Here is a 12,957-nt window from a genome sequence, read left to right as displayed (position 1 = left end):
CACGTCCAGGAGAAGAGGAAGCAATAGGTTCAGAAAATTCAGTTATATCTAATTCATCACTAATATTATAGCCATCTGCAAAATGACGCAACATAAAAAATATACTAATTATAAGCACAAATTAAATATAGCATTTTAAAATTACTTTACACCAAACCACCATACCAATTTCTGCAAGAATTCAATTACGTAGAGCTGCAAGGTACTACAGAGAAAGAAACAAACTCAGCATCAATTCCACCATGTTGCATCACCGTACATAGAGTCGGAATGCACTGAAGGCAACCTAATACAGAAAGAAAATCGTTGCCTAACAGATTGGGGATGTTGTCTCCACCACCAGCTTTTATGAAGAGCTGGAAACATGAATAATTAAATTGTATGATTCTTTCATGTAATGCAAAAGATACTAAATTCGAGATGTAGCTTTAACAGGGTTAATATTGTAGTAATAAATGAAATACACAAAATACATATTTCAAAAGATGCTGCAGAATTTGGATAGGAAAACTAGAATGTTAGGTCTGTAAGATTGCAATGGTTTGAAATGTAAAGTTCCTTCAATATGTCAGCTGATTACACTACCTTCAAGTATCGAAGTAGCTCCATGACGTGTCGTTTAACGATGTTTTCTCCGTCAAATATTATTCCCACTTCCTCGACAAACTCGGTGTTCGTGGTTTTATTCAAAGGCTGGTTTTACAAAACCCAACCCCTTTTCTTCTTCTGTCCATAAAAGGTAACAAAACTTCAAATGTTCGGGAACACCCACAATCACGTTGTCTTGACGTAAAAGCGAAAATTCTAGAAGATTTAGGACAAAAACCTCCAAAGTTCAGTACCACAAACATTACCCTCAATCAACCTCACAGGAGGTGACATCGTCCAACGTGAACTCACCAATATAGCTGATAATGTAGAAAATAAGTATTTCCACAATAAAATAATGTTTATGTTTGCGGATGTAAATCACTTCACTCAGTAATTAAGAGCATTATCTGGCATTTTAGTTAATATCAGAATATCGACTCAACAAAGTGACAAAGCAAAATATAGCTGACATATGACGATGTGAAATGTCAAAAGTAGCAAGTAAGGAAAAAAAGCAGGACAAGGAATAGGGTGTAGACATGTGCAGGGTAAAGGACTTCTGCCATTGCATCTAGTTTAATGAACCAGAAAAGTATTACAAATTGCTTCGAAGAAGCTTGAGGCTATATTTCAAATATTCTTGAAGGAAAAAAAATAAATAATATAAATGTAAGTGACATCCACAAGAATTGAACGACGGACTTCCGGGACCATATCTCTCATCATGTAACATAAGAAATAAATGATTTGACTACTCTGTATAGAAAGGTGGTAGCGAATGGTTCGCAACAAAGAAACTAAAATATCAAATTAAACCGGAAATAATACTGAAATAAAAATAAAACAGTTTAATCACATGTTGATTGAATCAAAGGTTTAAAGTCAAAATTTGGAGCTAGAAACAATTATGCGGCGGCTCCTCTGAAAGGGAATTTGAATTTAATTTGTGAAAAGTACTTGGAAAAGATCTCCCTTCTTGAAACTTAGGTAGTGTCCGATCGAGCGTCGAAGGCAAGTTCAGTAGGAAGCGTTCAGGGGTCTTCGCAGCAGTTGACTCGAGCGGAATATCCCCTATTCATGAAAACAGGAGCCTAAAGTGACAATGATGTCCTAGAAACAGCTTGGCTCCCTTAACCAGAATGACGAAAGCGGACTTATAACATAGGCTAGTAGTTCTTCACAAAGTGAAGACGGACAGTCCAGCACACAAACACAAAATTTACTTGACGAAAAGTTAATAGCTCAGCAACTATACATAGAAGACAAGTCGAATAATGGCTTATGAAAAGTAGGCAATATTTTTGGAAATAAAAGCAAAAGAGCACCGCAAGGTTCGGTGGTCAATTTTTTTTTTTTTTTTAGAAAAAGTATATCATAATAGTTATTAGCGAAATGGCGTACTAGCCAATGTAGGCGTTTATGATAACTTCAACTCCGAATTGATAATAGAATGGAATATTTATTTTAGTTTGAAGTGATATCCCTGCAATATGCTCGCGGGCTTCTATTGTAGCCCAGCGTTTTTGTTTTCCTTGTCACAAAGCAGTTCGAGATGCTAACACAAGGGGTAGCTGAGTGCCTTTCTATCAACTATTATTCTGTGCGTTTAGTGTGTGGTCTATATACAATCGTAATTTGCTCGTTGTTATTCTGCTTGAAAGATTCGTGGGATACGCCTGTAGCCTGCGCGGCTATTGCTGTCATGAATGTTGCAAAACATCGAAAGTTTTTTCATCATAAATTGAGTGTTGATCAGCTCGTGAATGAGTTTGTAAAATGCCAGTTCTGACGAGGAATGTTTTCTAGATGGCGATAGTGATGGTAAAGAACATTTTGAGATCGAAGAAATGCATTTTTCGGACGATATGTGACTGGGAATTCCGGCCAGCAGGGATCACTTGAACCTGTTGATGATAGTTGTAGTAATGGCAGTTGTGAAATAAATTATTTTGTAGCAAATGACAAGTTCAAATGAAAAAAAAGACACTCCTACTTGTAATATTCACACTCGTGCTCATAATATTGTGCTTCGTTATCCAGGACCTAAAGGTGAAGCTAGGTCTGCGTTGTCTCAGCTTCAATGTCTAGAATCGCTTTTAGATGCAAACGTTTTGAGATTTATACTTGATTGTATCCATATTTACATTGGCAGTGTCAGAAAGAGATTTTGTACATGATCGCGATGAAAACTTACAGATACGTGTCGTTATTGGCACGGTTTTCACGAATGGTCAATGCTTCAAGAAAAGTGTGAATTGGCCAGTCATTACTTGTGTGTAGAAGATGCTTAAAGAGACATGAATAGAGAAACCGAAAAAGAAAAATATGTGACTGTAAATAGCATATATATAATTATGCAAAATCGTAAACAAACACTGATAGCAAGAAATCATAAAAAAACATTTCCCTGAAACTATATGTTTTGTGGATAATACATTTATTGGTAAGCTTTATTTGTTAAAAATTTGTAAAATTATACATATTTTTAAAGAATTCTAAAATAGGTTTACGATAAAAGAAAGTTTAAAATACGCCATATTGGTACATTTATTGCTAAATACAAATACATTTTACATTCTTATTCGTATATTTTGAAAAATGAAGGGTGTTGGTCTTGTTTGTATATATATACCTTTCAAAATAAATATATTTCTCAAATTGCGTATGAAAACCTTAAAATAGTTTATAAATACCATTTTCTACAAGAAAGATAGATATATTAACAAAGCTAGGCAATGTAATAAAATAGAAACAAATGGGGTACAGTGGTAGCCCGCGCGACTATCCATGACACAAAAATCCGCGCGCGTATTGCAAGGTTAAATGAGACTGTATATCTGATAAATTATTTGAGAGTACAAGGAACCCATTGGTTACAATAATGTCGAGTTCGATGGAAGTAAAAACCGATGTAATTTGAGCATGTGCACAAGTTTCACTTATATAGAAAAAATTGCGTATTTTTGTTAAAAAAAAGAATAATGCGTATCAGGCTAATATATAGAGAAAACATCTGGCCCAGGACATTCGTTTCAGAGAACGAGAGCTTTTGAAATAATGATTTGAATCGAAGGGCTAGATGCATCTGGACGTGTATGATGTAAGTTCAAGAGTAACAAAGTTCACACGTAATGTTGGTAAGACAGTAACAAAAATTAAAACAGTTGAGAGTTTTATTCCCTCTTCTGTGTCAATGTTATTGGAAGTTAGACAGATGTTGCAGAGTTAAAAAAAAAACGTTATAGCCGCGCACAAATCATGCTCTCGCTACAAAGCAATTGTCGAGCCTCAACGAACCTCACTCAGTGTACCGCCGTCTGTTTTCCCTCTGTGAGCGTCGAAACCACGTCCTGGCTTGTTTATTTATTTTAACCCACCGAGGGGCGTAGAATCATCCCTAGGCGAGTTGCTCTGTATTCCCATTACCTCACGACTGTAAGACATACTTGAGGGTAAGTGAATCCGAGATTAGTTTAAGGCACGTAATTGCAAACAACATTAATTTAGGGTTTGGTGAGAATTAATCTATTACCAACAGAAGGCACCATAGTGCAACAAGGGTTCTTGAAGAATTTTGGTTTGAAGTGAATTAACTTAAATATATTTTACGTCATTGGGATAGTATTCGAACATGCGCATAAACAAAACATAAACAGGACTTTACTGCCCTCTGACAATATGAATTTTAACTATGGTTACGCGTTATCACATACAACTGATGATTTTATCTAGAAATTATTAAAGTAAAATTTAACGCACAGCTATGCACTGAGATCCGGACATACGAATTTATAGTGTCCAAAACAGACAGGTATATGAACTTTTCTGTGAAAAATATTGACAGAAAATCTTAATTATGCGTCTACTGTACTTGAGAGGGGACACATGTGTGTTCTGAATCATATAGCCAAAGGTTGAGTATTTTGGTGAGTCATATTGCGAAACGAAGGAACAAAAACATAATATAACGTCTGGCTATCTCCTAAAACAAAGATTTGTCTGGAAGAGAGCCGTTATCATAAAGAAATAATTTATTTTCCTCTCGCTCACAAGAAGGGAAAGAATAGGACAAACTGTCCTAACTTAAACTACATATATATGGAATTTTAAAATTATGTTCATTAGATACTGCTAATGTACACAAATTTAAGTAATGAAAAGTAGAGTCAACATGCAAGTACTCTTTCCTCATAACTAAACACTTACATCTCAATAGATTAATTAATGTTTAATATCACTGGTTATGATATTAATTGAAGAGAAAACAAGAAGTAACTTAATAGAAGGTGAGGATTGCCACCACTCAAGCTTATATTTGGAGAGAGAGAGAAGCTAAATGCGAGAAGAAGAATATTTTTGCATCTGACATCACGTAAGGAAAAGGAAAAACTATATTTTGAGACCTTGGACGAATGACAAGAGGGAAGACGCAGAGGATGTTTGTAACTCTGATAATATGTTGTAATATCCCGTTCGTTGTTCTATTGATAAATTTCAGCATGACCGTGAATATGTCAAAAAACCACTGTGTTTCTACTACCAGTTACTGAAAGATTTAGACGCAGGAATCATTGTCACCACTGGATCATTTAATGAAATAAGAATAGAAGCGCCATCGATCTGTAGAAGGGGATAAATTCTAACCATCCCCACAACTGATATCAGTTTTTGCTGGTTATTACTATTATTTTAGCGTGTCATGTAACGATTTCTCGTTAAATAATAATATAAAAAGAGAGAGATTAAAGAGCAATATGCGGAGAGGGATTTACTTAACTTCTGCGTATAAATATGTTGTTTATTCTTGACTTATCAGGAGGCTAGCTCGCTATCAATTTTAATACTACTTAGAGCACCATTTGTGGAATGCCGAAGATGTGGTGGAATGCCGAACTTGGCTGAAATGAGGAAGCGCGCTGGAGTATGCACGGGCATACAAGTGTGAAATTGGGAACGGCTAACACTTCACCTATGAGGTCGGATAAGATTATAGTTATATTGAAGTGAACCACAAGTTTATTAAGTTATGGAAGTAAAATCGTATTGTGGCAATGATTATCGATATATAGATATAGTGCAATCCGAAGTCTAAATGGTGTTAAATTACACTATAATGGATTGTCCGTGGAAGTACCTTCTTAAATTGTTTGGTTAGTTCATCCATATTTCCATTTTGACGATCTATTGATTGGATTGAATTTTTCCACGAGTGAACTGTTCGTTTGGGTGATCAAGTGAAATCAGTAATTATACCGATTATCTTAGAGTGTTTTCTTTAATATTGTTGTTTCCGCAATGTACGAGTTAAGTATGGAATTACTCTCCCACTTCGGCATACTACTACGTTACTTAAAGAAGTACCTAGGCATAAATGTGGAGTCCTATGTAACGAAGAATTGTTGTTCGTAACTTAGCCTATACCATATATTTAGGTAAGTTAAAGACTTAGTATCTAATATTGTATTTAATTTTCTCAAAAAGTGAAATTCTGAATACTAGTTGTTTCAAATAATGAGGTTATATATCATAAGAAATATACCATTGTATGTGGTTAGATCACATTCGAATTATTGAAATTACTTCCAGAAGTATAACTAAAATAGTTGTTTTGCAAGAACATTACTTATACCCTAATAATATAACTATATTATTGAGAAATTTTATATATAGTTTGTATTCAATTGATACGATTCTTTATTATAAAGAAGGTTCCTTTAAATTCTTAAAAAAAATATTTTGTCTAGTATAACCCACGTCACTTCATTAGATTGAGAAAAATTAGTGAAGTCAGTCGAATTGCATTACGTATATGGAAATTAGTATTTTAATATGAAATTTAAACAAAGTGTGTGAGGTAAGATATTGGACCAGAGTTCCTCCAACATCCGCATTTCACCTTTATTTGTATTAGTAAAAATTATACCCAAGAGCATTAAATAAGACTGTGTAGTGGGCGTTTGAGTATTTTATCATTCTGAGCTCACTGGCCGATGCAGAATTCCTTCCTTGATGAATTTTGTTACACAGAATTTCACACTTCTATGCCCTCTGCTAAGTCGTAGCTTTTATTCACTAATTAGGTTGACTGTGGTAAAAGGAATAGACATATATGAACGTGTATGAACCTTGCGTTAGCATCGATAACATATTCTTTGGGTATATTTTGTTTACGAAACTGTAGATTCTAAAAAAAAAAAAAGTTCCGATATGCGAGCAGTTGCGCCTGGAGTCACGTCATGTGCATAAACAGAAAGCAGACGGAAGAGATGTCTTCGTGAATGTTGAAGGCCTGTTTATTAACTACATGTGTTGTTATACTTAATAAATGTTAGGCACTTCAATTGATAAGTTGCGTTGTGGCCGCTACCGCATTTGGGATTGCTTGAGATAACAAGTCTTAATATTTAATGGCTAGACTGCTTGTGTTGAATGTAGGACTGTTGTTGTTTATATTACGTCCGTGAAGGATTATCAAGGACAAGCAAGAAGGTGTCTGTTTGTTGTGTGGGTTAGGTGTTGACTGCCTTACACTATCTCGATCTATTTGTATCAGAGTTTTTGAACGTCTTTTGAAAAAAAAGATAGATAGAAAAGGGTAGGATGTTATATTTATGTCGTCAAGATTCATTACGTCATTTTATATATACACTTATTGTTGATCAAGTGGTTGAACGAACATAAGAAGTAGTTTTCTCTTTTGTTTATAAGGATTAAAATTACACACACAAACTAACGACATTTGTTGTATTTCTAGTTTATATCTTTGCTAGTTTAGTACCCAGGTAGCACAGTCACGTCATTAAGACGTCTTTTTTGGGGTTCGAATTCAAAATGACGTCTTTTGAAAATTTGGAACGTCTTTATCACGTACCAAAATGGTAACAAAAATGACGTGTCAAACATGACCTAAATTGTAAATGTTTATCACGTGCCAGAATGGTACAAAGAATCACGTGTCGAACATCACCAAAAATAGACGTCTTTTTTAGGTGCTGAAAGAGCGGACGTTCCCCGTACTGTATGATGGGAATCGTGAGCCATAATTGCGTGGTGTTATGATTGTTTTCTATGATTTTTATGAAGGTGATAAAGGTCAGCTTTAAGACAAGTAAGTATAATTCCTATCCTATTCCTATCTAGGTGTATTCTGTGTAAAATTCAGCAGATTGAGTATTGTAATTGTGAAGATTAGCTCCTCTCATACAGCGTTACCTATGGTTTCTTATTACAGTGTATTAAAGTACCGTAGAAAGAACGAGGATGCCACCATTAGATTAACTTTAGCAGACGCCTCTACCAAATTAATTTTTTTAGGTAGAATAGTGAAGAAAAATATTAATAGTGAAGGTAGTAAAATTATAGTGTATGTGTTTAAACTCAATAAACCGTATATGGGGGTGAGTATGCATGGGAAAGTATGTCATTGTTTGGTGCAGTTTTGCTATACGGATACATAGATTGTAAAATGTGCAAAAAAATTGGACAAGTCTTTAATTTGCCCATTTCATGTCAAGAACAGGACCAACTAGCCTCCGCGGGGCTTCTAACCAGTTCCTGCTACTAGTACTTATACAATTGGATAATAAAGCTGCACGCATTGTGGAATATTTGCCAAGGCGGAAGACTGCTGGATACAAGCAAAGAACGAGATGACAGTAAGTTGAGATGAGTTCATTTTGAGTTTAACGTCCCGTTCAGCAGCGACGCTATATAAGACGTGAGCCTACTGATTAACGTGGAATCAGAACCACATCAGCTCCCGCGGGGAATCGAACCCGGGCCTCCTACGCCGAGATGACAGTAAGTGTATGCTTTTCGAGGCATTACTGGAACAGACAGTTCTACCAAATTTTGACACATTTCTTACATTTTCAGGTTAGGTTAGACCTTTGTATTTCCTTTAGCAGAGCATGCACTAAGTGAAAAGCTCCATTGCTACTTGCAGATTTACTTCACGGGGGTTAGTATAAATACAGAGTAGACGTATGGCATATTGAGCACAGTGCATAAAACACGAAATAAATTTTGCTAGGTGCCCACTAAAAAGCACAAATGCATTCTATTTGAGTCAGGGCAGGAGCACAATAAGAGGGCCCTAGCGGCAACGAGGGGGTGCGTCCGTAGGGAGCAGGCACGTCATCGAGGGGGACTATACACGTAAACAAGGATAGTTGAAAAGCACACTTACGCTTACAATGCCTTCACTATCACTCAAAATTTGGTTTCATTCGAGCAGACGGTTCTACGAAATAGAAAATTTGTAGGCAAAATATTATGAGAAACATTTTTCGTGAAGGAATGAAAGTGTGAAAAAAGGAATTGCTCTCAGTGTACAGCAGACTGAAATGAATTTTAAGTGATCAGTGAAAGTATTGTATATATAAGTGTGCTTTTCCACTATCCTCGTTTATATGTGTACTCCCCGTCGCTGAAGCGCCTGCTCCCTACGAACGGGTCCCGTCGCTGCTGCTCGGGCCCTCTTGCTGTGCTCCTACTGTGACTTGGTTATATAGCATCCCTGCTTTTTAGTGGCCAGCTGGTATAATTTGGTTCGTGTTTTGTTCACTGACATCATTATGCTTTACGCACGCAAAAAAAAGAAAGGTTACTAGTAAACAAGAAAAAGGTGGACAGTAACCAAGTTAGTTTGTCAATATATAGATAACAGAGTCGTGTGTCCCAGCAGCCAAGCCAAAAAGGTTAACGAGAGAAGGTGATCGTAACCTTGCGTTACAGTGTAATAACTCACAGGGGTACGCTAACCGATCAGGTAGTTACCAACATCAATCATAGCCTGTAACCGGTAACCTTGTTAGTATGTTGGAATAACCGACTGCTCGGTTAATGAAACAGGGTGCATCAACGGCAGTAACCGAGTATTTTGGTTAATATAACATATTCAATTAGTATAAGTAACCCATTTACTCGGTTGAAGCAATACGGTAGGACAAATGTATAACCAAGTAGATGGGTTAGTATAACATATTCAATTAGTTAAGATAACCTATATACTCGGTTAATGTAATAAGATAGGGCAAATGTTTAACCGAGTAGATCGGTTAATTTAATCTGTTCAGTTAATTGAAATAACCCATTTACTCGGTTGCTGTGATAGGGTAAGTCAATTCTAGTAACCGAGTATCTCGTGTAATATAACCTGCTTTATTAGTTGAAATAACCATGACTCAATTTATTATAACATCTTTTGCTTTGTTGTCCATATATTGAAAATTTTTTTCAGGGTTAAAATTGTGTTTAACCTTTCTGAAGGTTAAAATTTTATGTCGAATTCGGAATTGTTCTCGCTTTATAAAGTTTTGAACCACTTAAGGAAGTGATGTGAAACAAACGTTTATGTACAAAACTAAATTTTCTCTAGTTTATAAAACCACATAAAGTAAAAAAAGGCAAAAAATATACAGTTTTATAAAAGAGAAAGAATTTAGCTTTGTGGAAGGTATTTGCTTTACGTCAAACTTAAGCGGTTCAAAGTTTTATTCTGAGACACAAATCTAGGTTCGTCATAGAATCTTAACCTTAAAATCAATACACAATTTTAACCCTGAAAAATATAAAGCGCTTTATAGTCCTGTAAAACACGGTAGAATAGGAGCTCTGTGAGTCTTTACACATTGTACACACTATATGAAACAATTGGAATAAAACCAGAACAATGTTATAAAGAGTCATGATAGTATCTCTCCGCTCTTAACGTGAATTCTACTTGTCATTTCCATACTGCAGAGCTTATGGTATTCTGTTTGATTTGTTGCAAATAGATAGTGAATATAAAATTAACTCAAAAAAAATTATTCACAGAGTAAAATAAATAAATTAACCTTCATCCGCTCCCACCCGCGGCAAATTGGCTGTCATTTTTAGTTTTTGTGTGCCCTTCTTCACAGAGTTCTAAAATTATGTTTGGTGGGGTGTGTATTCTCTATTTATACTTCCGCCCTCTAGATTATGTGCAGTTACAGTCTAACAAGCGATTACTTCCGGTTCAGTACAATCCCAAAGTTGGTAGTGGAAGGTGGACGGCCAATTTGCTGTCAGCGCGAGCGAAAACGTGATTTTTTTCGCATTTATATAAAAATGTAAGTAAAGGTTTCATTATTTTTCATTTGCTGTTTCATTTTTAACTGCCCTAACATCAAAAATAATACAAGACCATATCTGTACGAGTTAGCATTAGAACTAATAAATGAAAACCTGAAAGCTCGTTCTAAAATCTCAACTTTGACAAAAAAATGCTGCTGTTCTTGGCACAATACAGAAAGCAAACTACCGACTATGAACCAGTCCAACCAATTTTTTAAAGAGGTATTTGCTTCCTCTGAGGATCGAGAAAAAACAACAGAACTCGCCTTGAATGTAAACATTGTGGTAAAAACGTCTGCAAAAAGCACTGAGCCATTACTATTACTTATAATACATGTCAACAATCTCACAACGAGGACAGTGACATGGACGTTGAATAGCTTAGGACCCGCCTTGAATTTACAGATTGTGAAAAAGCATGTGCAAAAAACACCCAATCATTACTACTACTTACAATAAATACCAGCAATCTCACAACTAGGACAGTGACTTGGATGTTGATTAGCTTAGATTCTGTTTCGTGTTTTGTTCACTGTGTATTCATTTATATTTAGCCGTGTTGTAATTTAATTTAAATGCATATTTTTGGTCAACAATGATTTGTTTTAATTTACTAAACCTAATTACTCCAAAACATGCACTTTGTATCATGCACAATGCTGAAAAATGTGAATAATCGATGACGGCCAAATTGTCGTCGGCGCGAGCGGAAACGTGAATTGGCAGTACGCGAGCGGATGAAGGTTAAAATACAATAATACTGCAACATATAAGTTAGCTCAGTCGTTAGTGGTTATGTGTATATGAATCAGGGTTCAAATACTGGCCACAATATTAAACATTTTGCATGAGCAATTCCACACCTGCGTCTCTGAATGCATTCATTTTCTTACACTACGCTGGAAACCAAAGTGTCTTTGCATTTCTTGTAACTTTGGAAAAATAAAGGTGGCCGGAGCAATCGCTTGTCTACTTATGTCCGGCTATGGTCAAAAGTGTGGGGCAAATTTTAAAATTTTCGATCCTAATGCGTCATGTGTGTATTCTTGAACCGAGGGTGTAGCTTTACTTACACCCATGAATATGTTCGTAGAAGTCAAACACTAAAATGCACCAAATACAAATACTAACGACTGAGCTATCACTTCTAACTCTATACCTTAAATATTTATTACAATACACTTTAAACGTGGAAATCTAAGATGAAATAACAATTACGTAGGTAAATAATTGTTCATTTAATTTGTTTCTATATGATTTATACATTAATTTTATACAATGAGACGGCAACATGTGACAAGAAAGTAATTTACATCATAAGTAAAACAACCACATATACAGCATATAATACTCATAGTGCATACCCATTATATAGAGAAAAAAAAGCTAATAAAGTCATGTACAGCAAAAATAAAATAAAAATAAAATTTAACATAATACTTTGCAAAGATCCTCTGTTTTAAAGAGATTCTTTAAAAGAATTAGCGAAGTATCTCATACAATATAGATTACAATTTTATCTGGTCTATATAAGCACTAAAAATACAAATTGTATTAACACAATACAATGCACATCTTTTAACTTATATATTTATATATTAGCCTATGTAATGAACCTTCTCATTCAATAGAAATTATATGTAATATACGTTCTGATGTACCACTACATTTTGATTTTATTAAAAGAAAAATATGTAGCATTTCACAAAATTGAGTTTCAACACAGATAGCCTTCATACATTATGTAAAAAGAGAAAAAAATCTAAAATGATTACAATATTTAAAAAAAAAGCACTCTGCTATCCATACATAAAGGTCTTGAATACTTCCGCCATTTTTCTTTTCCAGCCCATTGATATATTTGAGGAAGTCTTCTTCTGTTTCTTTGAGATTTTAAGAGTTTTAATTTATTGATTTTTTCTTTAGGTCTATTTAAATGTCTCTTATTTTGTGGAAACTAATTTTTGAGTTGTATGTTTTTAATATTTATAAATAAAATCCAATTTAAATACTAATATATTTATATATACTAAAACATCATTTTGACAAAGCAAGGGACATTAGATATTCGGACGAAATCAGTAAAATCAAAGCATCAAAAATTTGATCCATTTCAAAGAAAAGAGAAGAATACTTCCTCTACAAATCAATGAGATAAAAAAGAAACGAGACGAAGCTACTGAAGCTCGCCGGTAAAGAGCTTGCTCTCCAAGAAATATAATTACATTTTTTGTCTTAGCAGATTCCACGAAAAAAAAATAGTCA

The sequence above is a fragment of the Thermobia domestica genome, chromosome 4 (genome assembly GCF_964235325.1).
Source record: "Thermobia domestica chromosome 4, izTheDome1.hap1.1, whole genome shotgun sequence".
In the NCBI taxonomy this organism is placed as follows: domain Eukaryota; kingdom Metazoa; phylum Arthropoda; class Insecta; order Zygentoma; family Lepismatidae; genus Thermobia; species Thermobia domestica.
This window is presented reverse-complemented; position numbering follows the sequence as displayed.